The sequence below is a fragment of the Pteropus alecto genome, unplaced genomic scaffold (assembly GCF_000325575.1).
Source record: "Pteropus alecto unplaced genomic scaffold, ASM32557v1 scaffold103, whole genome shotgun sequence".
NCBI lineage: Eukaryota > Metazoa > Chordata > Mammalia > Chiroptera > Pteropodidae > Pteropus > Pteropus alecto.
This window is the reverse complement of record NW_006436288.1, coordinates 2,260,323-2,280,604: the sequence shown is the minus strand read 5'-3', so window position 1 is coordinate 2,280,604 and position 20,282 is coordinate 2,260,323. Positions and strand designations below refer to the sequence as shown.

The window sequence follows — 20,282 nt, the reverse complement described above, 5'->3', positions numbered from 1 at the left end:
GACTTTAGCAGGGATCTAGGCATGATAAGACATGTATCTAGTATGATAACATTGAGAATTTGAGAATCCAAATAAAGAATCAACAGAATTTGGTGACTGATTAGAATTTAGATGCAAGGAAATGGGAAAAACCAAATAGAACTCCAAGGTTTGTGCCTACAGAAGTGGGAGAAGGTCATGTTGCTGGTAGGAAAGAGAAGTTATGAGAAGGAGCTACCTCCAGGGAGACGATGTTGAACACAACCATGTGGGCTTTTGGAGGGTGGTTCCCTAGCCTATTCACCCATGTGTAGCTCAAGCACATAATAGTAAGCCAAAAATATTTGTAAAATATTTATTTTTTGAATGATTGAATAAGTGAATTAGGGGATGGTGAAACATAAATGGAAGTGTTCCATTCTCATACTAGATTGGCAATGATATCTAAACTCTTACCATAGATTTAGAAATAATATATGCATTGTAATAATTGAGGTCATTAAAACAGCAAAAAAAAAATCTTTGAGGAAAATGAAAGAGAGAGGACAGAAACTTGAGGTCATCTGCTCATAGGAGACAGAAAACAGAAAGATCAATGAAAATAAGTGAAAGAAAACAAGAAGCAGTATCATAAATACCAAGAAAGGAGGATGTTTAAAAAGAGGGAATTGTCACCCAAGCCATATATTGCAGAGAGCAAAAAGAATCCAGATTTAAGTTTTTTAAAAAATCAATGGTATGACGATTAGAATTATGAACTTTAAAAATTTCTGGAGAATGGGACAAAGAAAGATTCAGTATCATATCAGAGGAGCCCCTTGCCTGCTCTGAGACCTTTGTAAATCCTTAAAATCATAAATTCAATTTTAGCAGATAATTCCTCCTATAAAATGCCTACCCACAAAGAATCACAGTCATGCTGAGAAGCAAGAACTGTTGGGCCATTGGTTGACCTCACTCCACTTGATCTATACTTTGTGTCTCGGCAAAACTTCTAAAGGCTACATGTCACGGATGGTTAGGACTTTTCTCTGGCAATTTAAACTATGATAATTGAATCCACAAATGGCAAAGTTCTTCTTTATAGCAAAGGAAACCACTCTGGAGCCTCATAATCAAGATATAATGTGGTTGGGGTAAAGGCTTTCGTCACATGCTCCACAAATATACTTGTCGGTGGTTTTTCAACTTTAATGAGCTTCTCAAGCCTCGCTGTAGATATTCTGAGGCAGTAGAGATCAAGATTCTGCTTTTTAAATAAGGAGCATAGGTGATTCTGATGCCGGTAGTTGTTAGAACTGTTATTTGTGATACAGTCAGAACTTATTACTGGTGTTTATTTTTTATGGACAATCTCTTCCCTCATGTCTCCAAGGGGTCCCTTTTCAGGCGAGGCAAATTTCATGTGCAGGGACTTCCGTCTGCAAAAGAAGTTGTAATCAGGGGTAAGGGATCGGATTACATTCTCACACATGAACGGGGTCCCACTCAGGTCATCTTGTGCCTCCTCCACCAAAGCAGTATTCTCAGCCCTCCTCTTTACTGACACTGGGCTCCATGGGGCAGGGGAGAGGAGTAGGTTGTAGAGCACTCTCTTCAACTCTTGGACAATGTTTCTATACAACAGCAGATCCTGGGCAATGAAAAGGGCCGCAGATGGGATGTAGAGCTCCTTCTAGCTGGCAACATTTTCTGTCTTCTGCTGGATGTGAGTTTCTGTCCCTTCTGTCTTCGTTAGCCAGAAGAAAAACTTCCTCTTGCTGGCAGGTGAGATCACCAGTTTTGCTTGAGCTAATCATGCCCTTTTCAATGTCATCAGAGCTCTCCGTGGAGGGGAAAGGGTTCATTATGATACCTCACCAGATCTGAGGCCCAAACTGCTGGCCTTTGTGAGAAAGATGGGCAATGAACTCCACAGACACAATTTCCACACGACCAGCCTTCAGACAGGGAACAAAAACACCTTCTTTTCTGAAGAAGGCAAAGTCAGGTGTACCCACATGAACTTGAGCTTTGTGTCTGTACTCCACTTTACATTGCCTGTATTTTTTATCTTCTGGTGTTTGATAAAGTTGGTTCCTGGCTGAAGGTGAGTCCCATCAGGCAAATTCTCATCCACAAATGCAGCACTGACAATTGGCATAACTGGGGCGCAGGGCTGCAAAGGAGCAGCAGGGTGTGAGACAGCAGGCTCTGAGGTTGGCCTAAAGGGGACCTGGGGCTCAGGAGTCCGTGGATCGAATTCCACAGATGAATCTTCCTGTACAGTTTAAGCTGCTTTTTAAGTTCCTTTACCTTTGCTTTACGCTGTTTCTTCTCAGCTTGCAACCTTTGTTTTTCTGCTTTAAGAAAGTTCTCGTCAACCTGTTTCTGGAGCCTGGCTTGTTCCAGAGCAGCAGGAAGACAAGGAGTCCAGAATCTTGAGTGAGGGAATGGTTCAGAGGAACCCACAACAGGTCTCCACAACTTCAGCAGTACGTGGTTGGTATCATGGGTGTATGGCCCCGATTCTCAGTCTTCACAGATACTGTAGGATGGACACAGGCTGCATTGGTGGCGTACACTAAAGATCCTCTCTTGACAGCTGCTGCAAGCAATATGTCAGCTGAACTGGTTTTCTGGCAAAAACAGTGTTTCCTCTGAGATAGTTCACGGAGACTTCTGAGGGACAGGAACCCAAGGATGGATTCTGGAGGACAAGTTTCTCATGTAAGTTCTGTTTAAGCTTCTCAACAGTTATCTTTAACCACTTGCTCTCTGAATATATCCAGGGAGCTTGTGAACAAGTCTGGGGGCTTGTCTTGAGGCTGGTCTGTGTCACAGTGGAAACTGCTGTGCTGCAGGCTCCTCTGGGGTCTCCATGTCTGATCTCAAGACTCTCACCAGTGAAGAATAATGTGCAAGTGGCTTTGTCCCTGCCCTTGCAACTGGTTGTTTCTCTGCACAGCTGAGGGAGGGGCTTCATCAACAACACGGTAGCCTTCCTGGACTTGCGTTTACAGTTGGTTTCCCTGCTTAACTGCCCTCTTAAGTGCTTCTTCCTACTCTCCTTGACTGTTGATGAATACCTCTTCATTTTCCTCATTCCAACGTTTTATTTGAATAGTGTTCAGATCAAACAAAACATTACCATAGCTTTGACATCAACCCAAGTTGTATTTTCTGGATCGGAAACCAGAGAGCTTTGAGTTTCATTTTTAAAAGTCACATTTAGAGTAACCTGTGGTTCCCTGCTTTGGGGCAGCTTCTCCCTCCTGGGGAGTGCCCGCTGGAGGCCAGTGCAGGGAGGGTCGCTGCCAGCTCTGCTGCTATCCGTGCAGGCTTAATCTCCATAAATGTTTCTTTATTAAGAAAACCACTCATAACATTTTATATAAGCTTCCATACCTTTTTCTATGCATATACATGTAATTATTTTACATATATGGATAATATGCATACTACTATGAATTTATGTTAATATAATTTGTCTAGTTCTCAAAGGTTCAGAGATTGCTCCCCCTTTCACAGCCTATATTGCACTAATTATGTGGCAGGTATATGTTCTAATGCCAATTCTTCTCCCCTGCTATCTTAACATGACCTCAGTTTATGATGCAGCCTCAGAGCATACTAGTTGTGCCTATTCCAAATACATTCTCATTAGATGCTTATCAGCCTAAGACCTGCCTATTTCCAGACCTCATCTTTCAAATAACCACAATTCCAATGAGAATTTTTAATCTATAAAATTGCGTAAATTAAGGTTTTGAAGAATCAGAACAGTAAATTGAGCCCATATGGCTCAGACACTTGTCCAAACCAGACACCTGCCCACTCCAGCGAACTCTATTTGCTCTGATTTCGGGATCTCAAGACAGCTATTTAGCATGCCTATGTGGAACAAATATACCAATTATAACACTAGTATTTCTGTTTGCACAAATTTTATATTTTTTCTTATAAGTGAATGCATTGTAACTTATACATCCATCTCCTATTTTTAATAAATTGAACCTAAGACATTGGTCATCTCTTATTGAGAGAGGAGAGGAGGCATCTGAAAAAATGCAAAGGAAAGGGCCTGCAGAAATAACCGACTCAGCGAGTTAAAACTGCTCTCTCTTCGCATGCTGCCCAGGGGTCTCCAGCTAACATGTTTTCCCATAGCTACCTCCCCCACCTCAAGGACTCTCCAGCTCACACCTGTTGATTCATAGCTTGTTATCCAACTAATGTTCTTATCTCTGTAGCTGTGTAGGAACAACGAGATTGTGTAAAACTGCTCGTTATGTTACAATTAGAGCTTAGCCTTTGGATAGGAATCTGCTGAGCCGGTGCCAGCATCAATAAAGTGCTACTTTCTGCTTATAGCCTCAGTGTCCCGTCTCTTCGAGAATTCTATAACAGTGTTGATAGCGCCAAGGTCACGGGTTCTACAAGGCAAAATGACCTGTAAATAGATAAGACCAGTAGTCTGGAAATTCCTCCCCCATTGCAGCCTCCCACCCGAAGCTCCTCCTCCCAGCCTGAGTAAGGAGGCACATGTGAAACCTCAGACAAAGGAATGATATGCCCCTTGCATGGACACTGCAAAAGTATGTAATAAATCTAACTAGAGCGAGCACGTGCATGGAGTTGTTAACCCCACGCGCTCTCTGCCAGCCTAATAAATTCTCCTTCCTCTAACAAAGTTGTCTGAGCTTCGGAATTCCTCTGTCGTGTGTGTGTGTGTGTGTGTGTGTGTGTCGCTTCCTGCAACATTATTAGCTGACAATCAACTCCCTGTATCATCAAAGCTGAGGACCACAGAGACATAGCCAAAACAATTTAATCATTGGTAGTAGCCTTATCTGGGCTCCTAGCCACCAGGTTCCTTAAAATACATTGTGTCTCTACAGCAATTTTCAGTGAAAAAAAAGTTTTGCCTCATCATTGTATTATGTAATATCTTGTTCCTTACGTATCATTCAAGAAGGCCAATGAATTTTAAGTAACTTTTTAGTAGTATAATTTTCTTATATTAAATAAAGCATGGAATTCTAAAGCCTTTGGATTAAACTTTGTAGATAGAGCAACTTTAAAACCATTTCTCTTTTCTCTTTCTTCTGCTAACACCTACTCCCTTTAAGAATCAGCTCCAGTTTCACCTCAACCAGAAGACTTCTCTGATGCACCTCACCCCAAGGTATGTGCTTCCTTCTTTGAACTCCTAAATACCCTGTGTTTATTACTGCACTTATCTCATTGTATTATAATTTCATGCTTATGCTTTGACTGCCCTCCTACTGAGATCATTGAGAGCAGAGATTTTTCTTTGTAATCTCTAATGCCTAGCACAATTCCTTTTACACATGTTTCTTTATGAATGAACAAATAATAATGGATGTCTAAAGCACTAGTCAAACTTATAGGTCAAAGATAGCTGCATTACTTTAGATTTATTTACATATTAAATATGTATGCTTTCATATTTGATTGCACAAACCTGCCCATCTGACAACATAATTACAATTATGACAATAATAATAGGTAACAGTTATTGGGCTTTTACAATGACAACTATATACACATTAGCTCATTTAATCTTCAAAAACAACGCTTCAAAGTAACTGTTATTATTTCAAACTTTCAAATAAAGAAACTGATTCCAAACCCATACTTATGCCATATTGCTTTTACTGCCTAGTTCACCAAGCCACAGACAAATATATCGTATGTGTCACATATGGCACCCAGCCCCTCAGATCAAAGGTAGCCTCAAAGCCCAGGTACACTGGGGTGGTCTGCAGCTGTCTGCGTATTTTCGTCAAGCTCTCCCTCTTCTCAGTGACAATGCACGTCTACATTTGTGAAAGTTCTTTTTATTTAGCCTCGCAAAATCCTATGATTTAAGAAATTAGACTATGAAGGAGAGAAGAGAAAAATGACCATTACTAGAAGTAAAAATAAGATGAAAGATTTTGTTTTTGTTTTTAATGATAGATTTCAGCAGGTTTATATGTTTTGCAAAAAGAAAGAGTATAGAAAGAGAAGTCAAAGATAGAGGACAGAGAATAGACACTTGATAGTACGAGGCTGAATTAGAACTAAGAAAGGGAAAGAAGATAGAAGTATTAGACTCAGGTAGACAGATTGATCTTAGATGATAAGAGGAAGAATTTCTCCTTTATTGAAACAGGCTGGAACAAAGAGCTCATGGGTGGAAATGCAGGTACTTACTTGTGTAAGATTGCTAGAGGCAAGATGAAAGAATTCCCACATTATAACTTCTACTTTCTCTCTGTAGTAGGAGGTGGGGCCATATGCTCAGAACAAGGGAAACGATAAGGGAAATATGAAGCGAGTTGAGACAGTCTTTGTTGAAAGGAGAAAGCAAACTGACTAAAGAAACATAATAGCGTGGCTAGGCGGAGCTGAAGATCCATCTGAGGATGAGACTTATGAATGCTTAATGGCACCAAACTTTTCTGCTGATTGGTTTTCTCCACCAGAGCTCAGCTAATGGAGTGGAGGCACAGACAAAACAGAGAGTTAGATCCATCTAGGTATTTTGTCAACAGGGTTAAATGGTAATTGCAATGCTATTTAGGAGTGGCTTCAGTCAGTACACTGTGATGCAAGGTGGTCCTGTTGAAGATCCAGCAATTCAATGATGTCAGTTCAGTCCTTTTCAGAGCAAATCGTTACAATGCAAAGAGGTTAGTTTAGAAAAGTGTCAACATAAAATAGAACCATAGCAACATTTTACCAGATTAAACATTACAGATCTTAAGATTTAGCTACCTCAACACTTTAACTTTAATGGGAAAATATGTGCTTTCATTTATCTATGTTATGTAAAATCTTAAACTGTCTTACTTACCATCACATCTCCAGTGCCTAGCACAATTCCTAATACATGTTAAATGTACAAAAGTGTTTAGGGAATTAATATTACAATAGTAAAAGTCGTTGCAATAATAAAGTATTCTTGGAAACCAGTCTTGGGTAAGATGACTCAACATCATAAGGATATTAGTTCTTCCTAAACTAACTTAAAAAATTAACACAATCTCAACAAATAGCAACAAAAGTTTTATGAAATCAGATAAGTTTTTATTAAAGTTCATATGGAAAAACAAACATGCACGAATAATTAGGAAGACATTAAAATAAACAAGAACAAAGGGGATTAGCCCAAGCAAACATTAAAATATATTATAAAGCCTCTATAATTAAAACAGTTTGGTAATGGAACATAGATAGATAGACCAATGGAATAGAATAGACCCGGTACATATGAAAATTATTGTATGATAAAGATGGCATCTCAAATCATTTTGGACAAAGATGGACTTTTGTAATAAATAATGCTGTGAAACTTCTTAACCATTTGGAAAAAAGTAAAATTATATCCATGACAAATTTAAGAATAAACTTCAAATGCACTAAGAATCTAAAAGTAAAAAAGGAAGTCATATAAACATTAGAATAAAACATGGATAAATTATTTCACATTAACACAGGGAAAAGCTTTAAAATGACCAAAATTAGCAAATTATCAAAATCTAGAGGAATAAAATTAAAGATTTATAAATATGACTATGCAAAATTACAAAATTTTGCATGGCCAAAAATCACCATAAACAAAGCCAAAAGATCCCTCTAAACCATGAAAAAATTTTGCAATGTACATTATAGATAAAGACCTAATATCCCTAATATATAACAAACTCTTAAAATATGAGAACAAATGACCAAAATCTGGTAGAAAAAAAGACATGAACATATAATTAATAAACAAGATATAATAATGGCTATTAAATATAAGAATAGATGTTCAAACTCACTCATAGATATATATAAGTTAAAGCAATACTGAGATGTCAATTTTCACCTAACAGACTGGCATACATTCTGTTGGCCAAGGCTTCAGAAAAACAAGCATCCTCTTACTTGGTGGTGAAAATACAAACTGGTGTACCCTTTTGGGGGAAAATTTGGCAAACAAATTAGTATATCAAAAGTATATAGGTACTTAATTTTTGACCCAGCAATCCCTCTTCTAGAAATTTTATGCTAAAGATACAACCTCCAACAATATGAAAATACCTATGGACATTGCAGTATTGTTTGTAATTGCAAAATATTAGAAACAATCTAAATGCTCATACACTGGAAACTGTACAATAAACTGGTAATCCAGAAGATGCTGTAAGAAATAATCATCTCTATAAACTGCTGTGGATATAGTTTTGAGTTAAAAAAGGAAAGTATGAAAGAGTTTGAAACCTATATAATTTTATTAACCAATAAATTAACCAACCCTAATAATTTAATTTAAAAAAAGAAAGAAAAAAATTAAAAAGAGCATTTAGTATGATTGGTTAATACAGGGGTGTATAAGAATGAAGTGTAAAGAATGTGGGAATTGGAGCAAGGTAGGAGGGATGGGAGGGGAGGTGTGACACTTCTCTGTGTTCTGAATTTTAGAACCATATTAATGTTTCATCTATTCAGAAAATATATAATTTAAATCAACCAGGATGGGAAGAGAGGACAGACTCAAACTGGAATAACAACAATAATAAATGAACTTAAATATATTACAAATGAATGTCATAACCACTCCAAAAGGGTTGGAAAAGAAAAAATAAATAAATAAATGAGGGAAGATTACTAAGGGTAACTGGGAAACTTTTAAGGTAATAGATTATCTTGACTGTGATGATGGTTTCATGTATATACACATATGTCAGAATATATGTACACTTTAAATTGCACACTTTAAATATGTGCAGTTTATTATATGTTAATTATATCTCAGCAATGCTGTTAAAAAAACACTGCTACAACAGATACATTCGGCAAAAGTCAGAGCATGGAAACTCTACAGGACAGCAATCTGGTTACTTCAACAAATAAATTTTGTGACAAAAAGAAGAGGAAGAGGAAGTAATAGATTAAAAAAGACTTAAGACATAGTAATGAAATGTAAAAGTTGCAGAGTGGACTCTGGATCCTAATCCAAAGAAATCAAATTTAAAAAAATCTGAGATAATTGGGAAAATCTGAAAACTGAGTAGTTAATGATATTAAGGAATTACTGTCAAATTGTTACCTATTACAATGGTATTGTTATTATGTTTTTAGAAAATAGTCTATCATTTAGAGAGATGAGGATAAGAGGTCTAGATGAATGTTGGTCAGATTATTGAAGTTGGTGATGGTGGCATGTGGTTTTATTCCAATTTAGTTTAAGTATAACATTTTCCATAATAAAATTTTTAAAAATTATTCTTAAACTGTATTTTAGATATAATAAACTATATTTTAGATATATAAACTGCTTTTTCCCCTGTGGTATTGTAGGGAAGGAAAAAGATTTCCTCAGCTCTCTTAGGGTTTCTGGCTGGGCCTGAAAATTCAACTGACAAAGACTGATTAACAGGAAAAAAGCATACACATTTTATTGAACTTTTACATATATATCAGAGGCTTCACAAGAGAATGAGACCCAAAGAAGTGACCAGAGCAGGAATACTATTAAGTCAGACAATTAAAGCTGAAAAGATAATTTTCTAATGAGATTAGTGCCTATCTAAAGGTTAGTTTGAATTCTTAAAAGAAATAACCTTGGAACATTTGCATGCACAAAATTTTACAGAAATTTGGAATAGAAAGCCTTTTTAAGAAAGGTAACATTAACTGAGTGCTTAACGCATGCCAGGTTATTTCATAATTATATGATATTAGGTATGATTATAGGTTTTTTTGATGGTTGGACACAGTGCAGTGACTCTTGGCTGAAAGGCGGAACTTTTTGTTACAGCTCCAAACTAGCAGGCTGTGAGGCAAGGCCACACAGCAGTTTGCCCCTGGGACAGCGTCAGAAAGCTGGAGCTGTAAGAGCAGTTTTATGGCAAGCGAGGTGGGGTTAGCTAGGTTTTGTGACTTCCTGAGGGTTGGATATTTTGAATAATTCTGTAGGCCCAGAGGTTGGAGAGGCCCTCCCTGAGGGTTAGGTCTCTGGGGGCCTCTGGCAGTTGGGTATTAGATACTGTAACCAAGGGGTGTTAGAGCTTGAAAAGGAAAGTAGTAGGGGCTCAGTCTGAGCAAACCGCCTGCTTTTGGGGTTTGGGAAATGGAGGAGAGTTTTTAGCCCTGACTCCAAATCTAGATCAAGAGAGCACTTGTCAAATATTCTATCACGCGGATATTGTCAAACCACTTTAACTCTATTAATATGTGGTATTTATAACACATCTATAACAGTAGGTACTAGCATTGTTATTCCCATGAGGAAAACAAAGGCACAGAGATATAAGGTTACTTGCCTGGTTAGTGGCAAAACGAAGATTTAAAACCACACAATTTTGTTCCAGAAACCAAATACTTTAACCACTATTAGTTCACCAGATTAAAGCAAGGAAAGAAGTAAAAATAAGTTATCCCCTAGGCCATCAAATCCTAGTGTCAACAAGAGGTATAGCCTGGAGAGCATAATGGATCAAAAGGTGAATTGTCATTTTCTTAAGAGTATCAGAATTTCTCTAAGTGATTGAGAGGAAAAGTCCTAGAGATTAAAGATCAAGCTTATTGCTTTACTTAGCTTATTGTTTATTTGGAAAGGCTTGGTAAAGTCTCTGTTTTGGAGCATGGGCGTTTAAAGTCATTCTCCTGGTGGGGCTATTTGCATTTCCATCATCCATGCTGTAGGATGATCCACTGACACTGAAATTCAGTTTCACATAACTCAGGTCCCCTACTGTTTAGGGCTACTTGGGGAAAAACAAAATTTAAGATTGTCCTTGATTTCAAGGTGTTTAAGGAGAATACACACACAAAACATACATGAAAATTAGTGGTATAAATAGTAAGTGAAGCAATAATTCAGAGAAGGAAATGTCGAAATGTATCAAAGCAGCTTTACATACAGCTCATTCCTCTTTGGGCCTCATAGAACTTATACTTGTGTGGCACTTAATATTATTCTATCTTGCATTGTAGTAATTCGTGTACTTACCTAAATTTTACCACCAGATAGTGAAATCTTCCACCAGGACAGATATTACAAACTTTCTAATTAGAGCTCTTATAGTATCTAGCATAGTGACTTATTATTATTATTATTTTTTACTAAGTCCTCCAAAGTGCTTCTTGACTAGAGCTGAGCCTTCAATGACAGATTGGTTTGAAAAAGGAAGAGAAGATGCAGCATTATTTTCAATAACCGAGATATGGAGGCAACTTAGGTGTCTATCAATGGATAAATGGATAAAGAAGAGGTGGTACATATATGTAATGGAATATTACTCAGCCATAAAAAAGAATGGAATCTTGCCCTCTGCAACAACATGGATGTACCTAGAGGGTATTTTGTTGAGTGGAGTAAGTCAGACAGAGAAAGACAAATGCCATATGATTTCATTTACATGGAGAATCTAGAGAACGAGATAAACAAACAAACAAAATAGAAACAAGCTCACAGATACAGACAGCATTTTGATAGTTGCCAGATCTGGGAGGAGGAGGGTAATAGATGCAGGAGGGAGGGCATTAAGTGATACAAATTGGTAGTTACAAAATAGTTGTGGGGATGTAGCATGGGGAATATAGTCAGTAGTATCATAATAACTATGTATAGTGTCAGATGGGCACTGGATTTATCGGGGTGATCACTTCATAAGTTAAATAAATGTCTAATCATTGTGTTGTACAACTGTAAGTAATATAATATTGTATGTCAACTATAATTGAAAAAATAAAAATAATTTTTTTTTTTTAAAAGGAAGAGAGGAAAGGAATAAGCTAGGAGAACAACCTTATTGAAAATGGAAAGAAAAGACAAGCAATTTCAGACCAAGAGGTAGACCAGCAGAGAGTTCACCCAGGAGAGAGAAAATGAGATAGAAAGGCATTCATACTGTAAAGACTAAGCTATGAAATTTGAACTTTCTTGTATAGACTGGTGGCTTTCAATAACTCAAGCTAGGGAGAATTTGCATCTTTTGGGAAGGTTGTTGAAATCCTGGCCCAGAGAAGATCAGATTGATAGTAGAGCATTAAGCAACCTTGAGTATTTTGAAAACACTTCCTGGATGATTTATACACCAAGTTGTTGTTTTTGGCAATGGAGACTTTGAAAAAAAAAAAAAAAAGTGTAACGACAACTACAGAAATGACAGAAATGGAACTGTTAAGGTGTCCATCCAAAGTGAAAAAGCTTGATCTGAAATATACTTCACATTTCAAAGTATACAGTAGCCAATTTAAAATGCCTGGTTCTAGTTACAGTTTATTGTTGAGAGGATTTATTTATTCAGTGAGGACACCTTCAAATATTTTTATTTTGTTTATGTAAAATGAAATATTCTATGAATATTTTAAAATAAAAATAAAATTTTTAGATGAGGAAAATATTACATTCTTGTCATAAAAAATTTGGAAAATACTGTCATGTGGGGACTTCAAATATCACTTCAAATCCCACAGTACAGAAATATCCATCATAATATGCTCACGTAATTCTTTGCTTTCCCTCTCCTATTTCCATTTAAAAATGGTATCCATTTGGATATATAACAATGTATATATAAATATACATTCAGTAAAACAAATTTGCTTATGATACCATTGGCAATTGATTCCCATCCTCCACTGAGTCACCATTTTTATTTTATTAACCTTGCAAAAGTGTGTCCCTTATATTAAATTATTTAATTTCTGACTCTGCTCATAGTATTATGGTGGAGTTTTACCGTACATACTTGTTTTATCTTAACTGTGTCAGTGCAACTTGGCCCTCCCTACAGATTTTATGTAGTGCAAGCCATGCTGACATGGAAAGTATGCTTCTCTTCCTCACTCCATAATTTGTACTGTCATCTGGCATCAGAACAATGCTCTAATGGCCCCAAGTTTCATGAAGTCTTTGAAATCTGCTTCTGCCTCTGCCTGAAGCCCCTTTCACCTGCAAAAGCTCAAAGCAAGGTGACAAGGTAGGCAAGTTATGGAAGAGACACCATGCTTTTCTCTCTATCTCTTCTTCCTTCTCCCTACCCACTCCGCTTCCTCCTGGTGCCATGCACAAACCAGTTCTCCAGTTTTCTTTCTCAGTGCAAACCAATTCAGATAGATGGATGTGGACTCATGCATTCATCAGACACATCTAAACATGAATCCTAGTTTAGCTCAGCCAAAGATTCCACACTACTTCAGCCTAGTTAATAAGAGCATTCCCTAGAAGATGAACAATAAGAAGACTGCCTTCATGACTATTAACATATTGCCCCTGAGTCATTTGTTTTTCATAGCCAACTTTTAAAAACATGACTTGTTATTCAAGAGGAGTTTTCAGGATATAAAAAATCATTCCTCAATTTATTTGGCAGTAACAATGGCTGTTATGGTTTTTATGCAACTTTGCTTCTGTTATGAATTATTGTTAACACAGCATTTCAAACAAATTACTTCGTTGCAAATGTTGAACAGAAAAGCACCTACAAGTGCTTTAAATGGTCATCAGCCACAACAAGAAATCAATCTGCCCTGTGCTGTGAGGAATGCAGCTTGAGAACTGCACCTTGTGTCACCAAGCAAGAAGAGGAAACAGAAAGAAAATACAGTCCTGCTAATGAAAGCACCAAGGGGCAAGCTGTACCCTAGGTTGCAAAATCCATACCTGAGAATGGAGAATCACCTTGATTCTTGAATTTGAGGTCCTGAATTTACTAAACTGAGTAAAAGATTATCCTCTAAAGTTTTACATCATGACTTTCTATTCTTCAGGCTCTAACTTTGACTTGTCTGTCACTCAGTTAGTTGAGGTACATCAAAATGATTCTTTCAAAAATAATTCATAAAAGTTTCATTTTCAAAGTCCTTGAAAATGTGTTACCTTAACTCATGAACTAAAAATGACTCACTATAAAAATGCCATGGTCACAACCTTTTCCCTCAAAAAAGTCTGTGGCTGATTCTCCATTGGTAAAATCAGTTCGATTTTAATACTTCGTAAGTATCATTTTCCATATCGCCCCTACTAGAATGCTCAACAGTGTTTTTTGTTTGGTTGGTTGGTTTGGTTTTCGTTATAATTGTTTCTTGTTTGTACTAATTCAGTACCTACTATTTTCTTAATAACTGGACTGTAATTACCCCTACAGAGAGCCCCACCTTTGTTGAGAGAAGGCTTTGATGAGCCTGAAAGGTGAAGGTTTAGCCTCCAGAGCCAGTGAACTGATGGATCTAAGCTTGAGAGAAATCATGCCTAAAAGAATGTGCTAGCTGCTGAGAGAGGAGAGGGAAGAAGTTCCCAGAGTTTAGGTGTTGGTAGCAGCAGAGAAAAGGAGACTCAGGAGGTGTAAAAAGTCAGCTAGGAAATCAATGAAAAAACAGTCATTAAAAACTACCCTTTAAATTAAAAAAAAAAAAAAAAGTTTGCTGAAAAGATTCTTAGCAGGGTAGTGTTTGACACATTTATTTTACTTGTCAATGTAAGAAATAGCCAAAGCTGGAGATAATTTTTATAAGAGTTGATCTGAGTCAAACTGATGACATCTGCTGGGGAGCAAGATCTCAAATGCTCCAGAGAATAACAGTTTTACAGCTTCTTTCATGTATTTGAAATGAATGAGGCAACATAGGGAAGACTACATAAAGGAGGGAAGAAGCAATAATGAGATGAGATTACATGGTAGTGAGATTATGTGCTCTCTTGAGGGCCTGAAAAGGGGCATTTCGAAGGTGTGTTAACATAGATGCACAGAAACAATGGACAGGGTTTACTTAAGGAAAAGATATATATTTTACTGAAGAATTTAGCCTGGGGTGTAACTATCCACCATGACATGCCCAGTTAGTTATTTAACCTCACAGACCACCCTGTGAGGTTACTTTACATAGAACCCCCTTTTACATCCACATCTCTGTCCATATCTACATTTATTTTTTACCAAACCATTTGAAAGTAAGTTGCAGACACCATGACACTTCACCACAGTATGTATGTTCCTTAAAGACTAGGACATCCTTCGACACATCCACAATATTATTTTCATACCCAACAAATTCCAAAAATATACAGTACCTTCTAATATATAGTCCTTATTTATTTAAATTTCTCCAAATGTTCTCCCCCCAAATATCTTCTGCAGATATCTCCACACATGCACACAAGCCCCATTTAGGATCCAATTAAAGATCACATGTTGTTTTGGATTGTCATGTCTATTTAATTACCTTTAATCTAGAGTACTTCCTTCATGTCTTTTCGGGGGGGGTAGGGTTTTGGGGGGTATATATCTATTAAATAACTACATTTAAAAAAATGATTTAGGCCAGTTGTCTTGTAGAATGTCCCACAATCTGGATGTACCAGATTCAGGAATGGCTACATAATTTGTGAGGCCCAGTGAAAAATGAAAATGCAGGACCCTTTGTTCTCAGATTAGTAAGAATTTCAGACAGTGAAAACAGAACATTAAACCAAGCATGGATCCCTTCTAAGGGTGAGTATTTGACTGCATATGCCATGTGCCCATGAGGCAGGCCCTACCAGATTTTATCCTCATCATTTGATTCAGGTTAAACATTTTTGGCAAAACTACCACATAGTTTATGTGTACCTCTCATCATATCACTTCAGGAGAAACACTCAGATTTGTCTATTTAGCTCAAGAAAGTTTTCTTGACTGTGTTCTCTGCAATGTTTCAATTCTAATTAGTTCAATTTCACCTTTAGGAACACATATCATTCTTAGGTTGAATTCTAAAGTCTTTTGTGTCTCTCAGCTTTACCTCCCTTCTCATTTATCTTCTCCCTATATTTTCTGAAAGGCCTCATCAATTTGTCCTTCAAATTACTGGCTCAATTATTAAGTGTTGATTTCTGCTCTTTACAATTAGCTTCCAATGGAAATGTCGATTCTTCTATTAAATTTTTAGTTTTCTATCAATCCTTTTTTATTCTATCCATTTCCCTTATCATCTCATGCATTTTCTTTTCAACTTGTTTTTCTTTATAAATTTTCTTCTCTTAGTAAATAGAAGCTATGTTTTCTCATATCCCATAGAAGATGCTAAAACATTTTCAATAATTCTTTTTTGGTTCCTGAAATTAGTTGTTTTTAGAAATCTGAGATTTCAAGATGATGTCCTCTTCCCCTCATTCTGCAATATTTGTCAAAGACTTCGTGTTGTACTGGTTCTTATTTCCGATCACTGATCATTAAATTGAAAGAGCTAGGATATAGTGTGTGTTTCTCAACACAGAGAGTATTCAAATTTTTCTTGGCACCACTCCCTCAGAACTCCTTTCTCAGACTACAGCTGTCTGAAAGATTGATAGGCACAGTTTATACTCAGTTCCTTGTATCCAGGAGTTGCTCATTCAGTTTACTCAACTAAAGTGAAATAGGATCTTTTCCTAGTAATGTGTTTTTGGAGTTTTGGCTCTAGTTTATATCAAAATGTTAATTTCTAGCCATTTACTAAGAATCAACTGCCTAAAATTTGTCTTCTTGTTATCTTCATTTAAAAATATCAGTAGCAGCCAGATTCATCAGATATTTATTAAACATTTTTCATTGATTCATTGTTATGTACCATTCAGGCTTAAATCCTTTCTTATAACCTGAAAGAAGAATGAAGATGTTTAATACAGGAATATTTTACATCCATAGTCAAGGTTAAACACCACTAAGAAAGAATTGTGTTTTGTAATTGTTTTATTTGGCATTTGTACTTCTTTCTGTAGAATGAAAAGAAGATACTAAGATATTAAGTAAATAAAATTTGGAGGTAAAGACAGGATAAAAATATTTATCAGCAGGATGAAAAAGTTTGTCTCGTTTAGAAAAAGATTAAATTAAACCACTAAATCAGTATTCGACTTGTACAGAAACCTCTCTTACTAACTTCCACTTCTCCTACTGTAGTCAACCCATTCCTAACTCACATCTCACCCTTATACCATGGTCCTGAAGCCAAGACATGCTAATAGCCTTCTAATCACTGATCAATGGCAGCCCTTCTTTTGTGTACTCAATTTACAAGACACCAGCAGTCTGGAAACTACTATAGCTTCCACTACGGATGGCAGCTTATATAAAAGGCAGGCAAGTGAGAAAAAGAGAAGATAGGAAGACTACAGAACTGTGTCGTAAGTGTTCAAAACAAGCTCCATAGGCATCAAGCACAAGCCCAGGTTTTCTGAAGAACATCCATCTTTTCTTTGGTCCTGCAGCAATTCAAACTCAATATTCTGATATCTAAGAAGCTAATGGTAGGTTTAATTATCAAAATAACCTATATGCAATAATGGAGGAAAAGAATAGAAAATAAAAGGAAAATTAATTACAGAAGTAAATATACAGAAGAGTATTTGGATACTAGTCTAAAATACTACCTGACACATTTTTCTTCTGAGAACATTTACTAGGCTAAACTTTACTGTTTAACCTAGTAAATGTTCCACCACTAGATTTATTCCAAAAGTCTAAGGCTTATTGCTCAAGAGAGGAGAAAACAAAAATATTGAAAAAAATCAAAGAGTAAAATTTGTGGCTTTTGGAGGTCTTGAGTAGACAGAGACCATAGTCTTCAAAGCCATTAAAATGTAAGATCTTATCCATCTGAGAGAGAAAATATTTTCAAGATATTCAAAGCTTGGCTTGGAAAACTGAGAGACACAGATTGAAATAAAAGGACATAAAGCATACTCAAGAACAATAAATTACAATAAGGATGTATAATAAGGTTGAATGAGTTCCTATCCAAACAAGTAAAAAGTTTGCAGTGTTGACAAGGAAATACATAGTGGGTTGATGCAAGGGCCAACACCACCCTTCCTCTAGGAGATGAGTTGCCTACTTGATGGGTGGGGTGGAGTGTGGAAATATTTTGTAATAAAACTCAAGGTAGGTCTAGAATTACCACAGCAGAGGAGATTATGTTTAAACTTTCCAGAATGTAGCCATGAATTTGCAAGCCTTGAGAAAGAATTCTGTGTCTCCCACACACACTTGAGTGTAGAGTAGCAATAACTGAAGGAGATGTTTGGGGAGATGAATCCAAGAGTAGGTTAACTGATTGACGCACACTAGTTCAGAGTATTTTTGAGTCACTACTCTCATACCTGAGGGCTCAGAGAGCACTGAGAATGAATCAAAGGACTCAATAGAATCCAAATCTGGAATGAGAGGTTGCCAAGAGTATAAAAAACAACTGGCCACCTATCAAAAATGTGTTCTTGTTTCCATACTGAGAGGTGACATCCCAGCTGGAGCCTACATCTACCAGCTTCTTTAGCATAGGTATGACGATATGTATAGTGATTGCCAATGAAATGTGAACAGAAGTGATTAAAAAGCAGGAGTGCTTTCCCCATACTCTTCCCCTTCTGACTGGAAGAAAAGACTCCAAAATCATGATTCTTGTGTACAGTTTCACAGCCACGGTAAATTTACAAGGAGTACCTAGGATATATTAAATATTGACAGGAAACAGTTATATCAACAAAAAACACCATAATGAACTAAAAGTGGTCTTTGGAATACTGTAGTCTTTCCTTACCTGCAGGGGATACTTCCTAAGGCCCCCAGTGGATAGTTAAAACTACAGATAGTACCAAACTCTATATGTATTATGTTTTTTCCTATACATCTAAGAGATTAATAAAATAATAATAAAATAGAACAATTTTAACAATATACTGTAATAAAAGTTACGTGAATGTGCTCACTTGTTTCAGAGGATCCCTTGCTGTATAGCTTCAATGCTTTCTGGCATGACACGTTGCCATCAGTCAGAACATATTTTCTGTTCAAGTCTTCCATCCACAAATTTAATGTCTTTTCCATCTTAACTAAGCACTTATCATGCATTGTGACTGTAACTTTTGAGTCCAAGGTGCAACAGCAAAACTAGCACAAAATTTTTTTCCCTTCTACACAATTTTATGGATAGAAGGATCAGTCTTACCATAGATCTTAGCAACCTCAGCGTAGGATTTTTTTTTCTTTCCTTGTTAAATTTCCTTATTAGCTTCCATCTTTTCACTTAAAAGAAGCACTTTACAGCTTTTCTTTGGCAAAGTCAAATTGCCAGCAGCACAACTCTTGTGCTTTGGGGCCATTATTAAGTAAAATAAGGATTACTTGAATATAAGCACTGTGATACTGTGACAGTCGATCTGATAAACAAGATGGCTACTTAACGACTAATGGGCAGGGAGGCTATACCGGCATGTAAACTCTGGACAAAGGGCTGATTCACATCCCAGGTTGGACAAGGCAGGAAAGTGTGAAATTTCATCACAGTATTCGGAATAGCACACAATTTAAAATTATGGATTGTTTATTTCTGGAATTTTCTATTTAATATTTTGGGACTGCAATTGACTAAGGTAACTGAAACCATGAAAAATGAAACTGCAAATAAAAGGAGTACTACTGCATTATAAATTTCTGAGGAAAACATAGTAGTGTCCAGGACACTGAGCAAAGTGCTACTATTAAATTGCTTGGCCCTAACTTCTTAATAAAAAGAACCGTTAGCTATTTCCTTTGTCCTGCAGCCCCAAGAATATATTATTGAGATTCTAAGGGCACTATGAACCAAGAAAGTTTGGGAATCTCTGCCTTACGGAATGTTGAAACCACAGGATGAAAGGAGGCTGGGTTCCAAATTTACTACATGCAGGAAAACCATCTATCACTTAAGAACTCCAACACTGAACTGATATATGAGCCAGAAATAAACTTCTATTGCATTAACCCACTGAACTTTTGGAGTTTAGTTGTCATAATAGCTAGTGAGGACTTATAAGAACTTTAATATCATAACTTGTGGCCCAACATTTGGATTTCGCAGCTTGAGCTCTGAACTGCTTACAAGACATAATTTTCTCCTTTTGGCCTCCATAACTACCTGCAGGGCAAGCAGCTCCCCTGTTCTGATTGTACTGTTTGATAAATCGTACCCCATGCAATAGAGAAGCAATACTGCCTGTACTGGAACTGCTCCACCAAAAACCTTTGTTCTGTGAACCAAAACCAAAACTAGGACATTGATAAATGCTTAAACATATTTTATCTATCATTCTTATCATTGAAAGGTCAGTTGCTCCCACAAATCAGAAAATTAATGGTGTAAGTTTATAAGCTTATTTCCTTAGCAACCCTTCTCCTTTTAAAAGCTGTGTTCTTCCCCTCCGCCCGAACCTCGGAGTGTGTCTTCGATTCATACCCAGGGCTACGTTCTCTGATTCGAAGTCGTATATGAATAAAACTCTTTTAATTTCTTTTGGAGTTTTTGTTAACACTAATGTTACCCTATGA

The 20,282-nt window shown here is 36.8% G+C and overlaps 1 pseudogene; it reads right to left on the bottom strand.

Moving 5' to 3' along the window:
* Positions 1–1,315: 1,315 nt before the first annotated feature.
* Positions 1,316–18,827, bottom strand: LOC102885671 (annotated as a pseudogene).
* Between the last annotated feature and the right edge of the window lie 1,455 nt (positions 18,828–20,282).